General features: G+C 28.5%; 1 long non-coding RNA gene across 1 annotated transcript in view; it reads left to right on the top strand.

The window, feature by feature from the left end:
• Positions 1–5,016: 5,016 nt before the first annotated feature.
• The window catches only part of LOC124888647, a 3,715-nt gene continuing 1,787 nt past the window's right edge, over positions 5,017–6,944 (top strand). The window contains exon 1 of the long non-coding RNA XR_007047198.1: positions 5,017–5,465. This is a non-coding gene — a long non-coding RNA (uncharacterized LOC124888647). The remainder of the gene's footprint in view (positions 5,466–6,944) is intronic.

Genomic DNA, 6,944 nt, shown 5'->3' with positions numbered 1-6,944 from the left:
TTGCTTCCAGACATTAACTTCCAGATATGACAAATGAGGTAACAACTGAGAAGAGTTCAATTGCAGCAACAAGTCAAAACATACATCTTTTCAACAAAATGAAGATTCCTAAATACACATTTATACAAGAAAATGACATCTGCATTTTCTTAAAAAAATAGAAAAATGACAATTGTATTGGCTTTTCCTTTAGTGAGTCGTTTTTTAATTTTGACCACTTTAAAACTCTACCATCATTCTTATCCTCTTTTTCTTTTGGTTTTCCGCTTAATATTGACTAATTATTTGAATTTATGTTTGAAAATCTTAGTTTAAGGTAAAATATTATTCAACATTTAAATTTAAATTCAAAATCTCCAATTGAGGATGAAAAATTACTTACGACTCCAATGCTCACTCTTCAAATGTCAATTAACAAATGACTTCATAATAATTATTATTGTAAAATGTATTCATTATGCTTATGTCCATTTTGTATTTAATTGAGGACAAGAATTAGTTTCAAAGGAATAGATGGATGACCATGTAGCTTATGTATGATAACAAACTTATTTTGCGACTCCAATGCTCACTCCTGAAATGTCAATTAACAAATGACTTCATAATAATTATTATTGTAAAATGTATTCGTTAATGCTTATGTCAATTAACAAACTTATTTTGCTAAGTAGCTTTTTGGGAAAAAACATCATTTCCACCTTATACTATACAAGAAAAGTCAAAGCCACATCTAAACTATATAAGTGACCTACTACACACCTTAACTATATAAAAGAGATATTATTACCTTCCCGCGACCCCCATTTTAAGGTACGTATGTTACACTTATTTTAGGCGCATCCAGCCTATTAAATAACAAAAATCAAAAAGTCGAATCCACACCTAAACTATATAAGTGACCTATTACACACCTTAACTATAAAAAAGTGATATTTTTTACTCCCTGAATTTGACGTGGAAAATACATAATTATTTAAATAAAAAATGGCGCGTTTAAATTAAAAATTAATGCAAAAAAAATTAAAAAAATAAAAATACTCCTCCCCCAACCCCCAACATCCATCTCCCCATCCCCACCCCCAAACAATCATCTTCTTCATCACCCCACCCCCAAACCATCATTTCTTCATCACCCCTACCCCGAAACTCCAACCCCAACCCCAAACCATCTTCTTCTTCATCACCCCCACCCCAACCAACATAGTTTCTTCATCACCCCACCTCTAAATTCCAACCCCATCCCCAAATGACGCAATTCATCATCCACCTTCATCGAATCAATGTCAATTTCACAATGAACAAAATCAAATTGTATTTGATGTTTAAACAGGCAAAATCAAATTTTATATAAAAAAATATATATATAAAATTTTGTAGCAAGGATGTTTTTCGGTGAATTCTCATCGAAAAAGTCAAATTCATCGTCGACTTTCTCCTCTCTATCTGTTAATTATTAATCCATCCAAAAATGAAGCTTGCTACCATATTAATTTATTTTTTTAAAAAAATTATAGTTGAAAAACAAATAGAAAAAGTACGGAAATGTGTTGGTCATTACCATTTAAAACACAGAGGCCAACAGTCGAGTGGCCATTTTTTAAAACAATAATGGCCATTATAGTTGAGATTTTTTTATTTTATTTTTAAGAAAAGACGATGGGTTACGGATGAAGAACAATGTTAGAAGAAATTAATTGTTATGGTAATTTTGTTGGTGGAATGAAATTTATAGTGGTGAATATGGTGTAATGGAGCTAATGAAGGTTTTGGACATTGACAATAATGGAGGTTTTAGACATTGAAGAAGAAGAGAAAAAAGTAAATTAAAAAGAAAAAAGAAAAAATTATGAAAATAATAAATTTATTATTTTTTTCGGATTATGCTAACGTGGCGCTGACGTGGTGCTGACGTGGTAGCGCGTGTAAAACACCACACCACATACAAGTGGTGTAATGCCTGACAGGGTGTAAAAAGTATCATTTTTTTTTATAGTTAAGGTGTGTAATAGGTCACTTATATAATTTAGGTGTGAATTCGACTTTTCGACTATAATTTGGGGTGAAAACGATGCCTTTTTCCTTACTTTTTTCAACTTAGTGACTAGCAAAATTACTTTTTCAATTTGATAACTAAGTAGACAAATACAATTTTCTCGCTTCGTTTACCAATTAATTGTGTATGCTTCACTTATAAATAGCCTTTGTTTCATCAAGTTACAAATTAAATTTACAAAAGAAAGGAAATAATATAATTAGTAATTCTTCCTCTATCTATTTGCTTGCACTAATTTTTATTTCATAACAATTACGTTTATAAATTAAGCTCTTATCCTTTTTTTTTAAAAGATATTTGGGCAAAGTTTTGTTATTCTTTTGTTACACAAAATAGCTTTACAATTTTCTTATTATAGTTAGATATAATTGTAAGATTTTTTGTCATAAAAAATAATTTAATAATTTAATACAACATATTATATGTGAAACTAATTAACCCCTCCCTTTCATTTTTCTGTTGTGATAATGAAATAACTAAATCTTGTACAACTATTCAAGTTGATTTTTATTAATAATGGAGATATATATAAAAAACGAGACACCCTAGAATATTTCTTTTTGGCTTAATACATATACATGTCCCTCAACTATTTGATTTTTTTCGTATAGGCACCTCAATTAGACCACGTACTTATTGAACCTTTTACTCCTTCACAAATGATTTCAATTAAGCTCAATTTGCTGACATGGCGTTGATTTAGCATAGTGCGTGCACTGCACGCTATTTGAGAGCGTGAAACATTAGATTTTAGCTTCTTTTTTTTTAAAATCTCTTTTTCTTTTTTATTTTTCTTTATTTTCTCCTTTCTCATGATTTTTTATTTTTAAAAAATAATTTCTCTACTTTTTCTTCATTAAATTCTGCTGTTCTTCTTCTTCTTCATTTTCCTTTTCATCTTTCTCTCATTTTTCATCTTTCTCTCTATTATAAATTATAAATTTGTATTTTAGACATTAAATTAATGTTGAAATAGGTGTGAAAAGTTAGAAAACATATGCTATCAATTAGATTTTGTTCATCGATTGGTGCTTTTTTTTTTTATCATGGCTATCAATACGTCTTCTTGATCTTTAAAATTCGATGGAATAAATGCATGGTGAAGAAGATAGTCACACCAGTTAACTTTTTTTCATCTTCAATTACACACGTCCTCCGAATCGACGAATTAGAGTCAATTCCAGCGAAAAGTTTCGCCGGAGAAACTTGAGAACAGACTGAAAAACTCTTAAATCAACTAGAAATCCATCGAAATCAATTTTTTAATTTTCTTGTGTTTTCGGATTTTAGTCAATGTGTGTGTGTGCGCGATTTGTGCGTGAATGGAGAAATTGATTCGATGTGTGTGCTGCGCATTAAGAAGAAGAAAAGAAAAAAAGGAAAATGGAGTTTTCAACAATGACCTCTCCCCTCTCTCTGAAATCGTGTTTTGTGTGTGTCCGAAGAAGAAGAAGCAATTTTCTTTTTTGGAATTTTTTTCTTCCTTCTCAATTGAGTCGTTGTGCTGTGTGTGTTTATCAGTGAGTGTAGTGTGTGTTTTGATACCCCTGTTTTGTGAGAGTCATATGTGTGTGTTTATGAGATTGTGAAAAAGAAAAGGAAAATGGGGTCTGTGTGTTTGGAAGGAAAGAGGGGGAGTGGGGGATGGGGGGAAGATGGGGTAGGCTGCAGTGGGGGGAGGGGGTGTATTAATGATATTTTTTTTTAAAAAAATTAGATTTAATTATGTTAGAAAATTATTTTTATGATTATTTTAAGTTAAATGCCACGTTTCGTTATTTAATTCGCCACTTTGCCACATCATCAACGTGTGTATTACACACAGTTCACATTTTTTACCATGTCAGCAAATTGGGCTCAATTGAAACCATTTGTGAAGGAGTAAAGGGTTCAATAGGTACTTGACTTAATTGAGGTGCCTATACGAGAAAAGTGAAATAGTTCAGGGGCCTATAGATGTATTCCATCTTTCTTTTTCTTTTTCTCTAGCACGCATCCCATTTCCCTCTGATCCCACAAAAAGAAAAAAGAAAAAAAAAGATTTGATTGTCATTAAAAAAAGTCCTCATTTTAAATTTTAGAATAATTTAATTTAAACTTTCAATTTCAACTATAATAATAAGATATTAATAGCTATACAAATTTTATGACTGTGTTTAACTCTTGGAAATTTTAAAATTTCATGACTGCAGAAATGTTCTAGCATAAAATTACATATTCTTTTTGAACTTTGCACTATAAAAAAATGAGCAATTTGTAGTGGTTTATTTGTGGAAGTTTTAAAAAACATCACTAATAATTCATTTTGAGACGTTTTGTTCTAACCTCCACAATATAAATTTTTTTGTGTCAATTTTATTATGGAGGTTAAAAAATTGCCACGATACAACATAAATTATGGCGATTAATGACTCCCACAAATTTACTAAATTTGTTACTTTTGAAATTATATCTTTTTTGTATTTTTTATTTTATTATATTCAAAGTATATGGTATATAATAACTAACATTGATAATTAACTCATTATCTATAAACAAAAATGCACACCCTTCTCCTTCTTCATTTTAATAGGATTATAATTCTTTTATCCTCTATTTTTCTTTCCTATTAAGATATTCTCTCTCTATATATTTTTTTACTTTGTATGTCCAATTTCACTTGGACTTTTTATTTTATACATTACTATTTTGTATTAGATATTTATGTAAATTGGTGATTTTGATTGCCACATCGCACAATAATTTAAATTTCATAACTATTAAAGCTAAGACAAATATTGTATGACCAATTTTGGCTCAAAAATATTTTATATATTTATTATGTGCTCTCTAAAATAAAAATTAGATGCCAAATCAATAGTAATATTCATTGTATTTGTTTTGTATGCATTTTAACTTTATGTATGCTCCTATATTAATTAATTTTTAAGGAAAAATATTTTAATTAATAATTACTAGTAAATTTTTTGAAAAGAAATTATTCTATGTGCCAAAATAAAATTTTTCTCATTTTGTATTTGCACCCAAACCTAATCAAAATTCTAATATCTTTCCCTCCCTTTTTAAAAAAAATAAAGAAATAAAATACCAGTAAAGATAAAGTTTCCCCCAAAAATTAAAAGCCAACTTAATAAACCACTCCTTCCTTCCCACGTACAAGCACCCAAATCCCACATCTCTTTTCCCCTAGTTCCTCTCCCTTGTTTCTAACATTCCATGCCATATCTTTTCTTTTTAAAAAAAAAAAAAAAAATTCTTTTTATGCCTACACATGGAGGATGAGCATCACCCATCCTTACCTCATATATTGATACACTTTAATTATTTATTAATGTGATTTTTGATAATTAATTTTATCTTTTGCAGGTTTAATAAGGCAGGATGGATGTTGAATAGTTTTCTGAATATAAAGGTAATTTTTTGTCACTTGAATTTGAGGATTCACACTAGAATTTAAAATTTATATTTATTCTTTTTATTATTTGATTCGTAGGCATGCTTTGTAAGTTGGTAAACTTAATTCATTGTACTTTTACATATTTTAGGATTTTTTTGAATTCTTACAACATCATGAAATTATTCATACTCGGCCATTAATTGAATTTGGGTATACTTCAATTTTCTCGTTGTTTAGTTAAGTATCATGTAATTTTGATTGATTTAACTATGACAAATTAAAGGATATTTTTGAAAAATAGATTGTGTTCGATATTGGTATAACTTGAAAATAAGGAGAGTCCAATTTATAAATTAGAAGAAGTGTAAAATACTTGAATCAATGTGCTAAAAAAATGAGCATCATTATATAATTTTGGAAAACGTAAGCTTAAGGAATGTTTATGTTTAATACTTGTATCAATATGCTAAAATAATATGAACATCGTTGTATAATTTTGAAAAACGTTGTTCTTATTATAATGCTATCAACCAGTTGATATTTGCTATTTTTAGTAAAATCATGCAATTTTCTATAATTTTTTGTGAACATTGTACAATTTCTCAATCGCTCTTTAATGTTTGACCACTATTAAAGTAATTTTCTTTCATCTATGATCTTTTATATATGTATTTGTCAAATATATATGAACTTGTGTTTGAAATGAATATTGTACTTTTTTTTTATTAGAACCTCCACAAATATGCTTAATTGTGGCATTTTTAAAACCGTCACAATTAAATTTGTGGGGCATAAACTGCCACAAATGGACAAAATAACCCCATAAATTGAGTCTTTTTTTGTAGTGTTGTGTTCAACTAAACTACGGAATAGCTACGGACCGCTTAAAGTCTACCATTTCTAAGTCCACCACCATTAAGTTTGCAGAGGCGTCTCAATAAAATTAGTAGTCTAAATTTTAATAGGAGGACTTACATATATAAACATACATGAAAAGTACTACGGCAATAATTTAGAGTTGTCTTATTTATTATTGCATAATAATTATTTCGATGTAATATTTTTAAAAAACACTTAACCTTTAACTTTACATATTAATATGATTATTACTAAACGTAAGATTCATTCTTGTTAATAAGATGTTAGCCATTTGTTTGCAATGCATTAACTTGGATGTTATTGTTAAAACTTTATTTATTGATATAAAGTTGGAGTTGTTTAGTTCAAAGTTCTAAAATATTTCTTGTAAAAATGAGATAACTTTTTTTTCTTTTTTATTATTATTATTTTTCAGATATTTTTTTAAAATGTATTTCACAATCTTTATTATTATTTCAAGTGAAGTTGAAATTATAGAGTATACTATTAAAAATTTTGAGGCCTCGAAATTTTGGAGTCTAAAGCAGAAATTTTACTAGCTTTACCCTTGAGCCACCCTTAACACCGTGCAATCTCTAGGAACATTTATGGAGTTTAAATTTATAAAGGATCAAT

Source organism: Capsicum annuum, chromosome 1 (assembly GCF_002878395.1).
Source record: "Capsicum annuum cultivar UCD-10X-F1 chromosome 1, UCD10Xv1.1, whole genome shotgun sequence".
NCBI classification, from domain to species: domain Eukaryota; kingdom Viridiplantae; phylum Streptophyta; class Magnoliopsida; order Solanales; family Solanaceae; genus Capsicum; species Capsicum annuum.
Note: the sequence above shows the minus strand (reverse complement) of the source record. Positions and strands in the feature narration are given on the sequence as shown.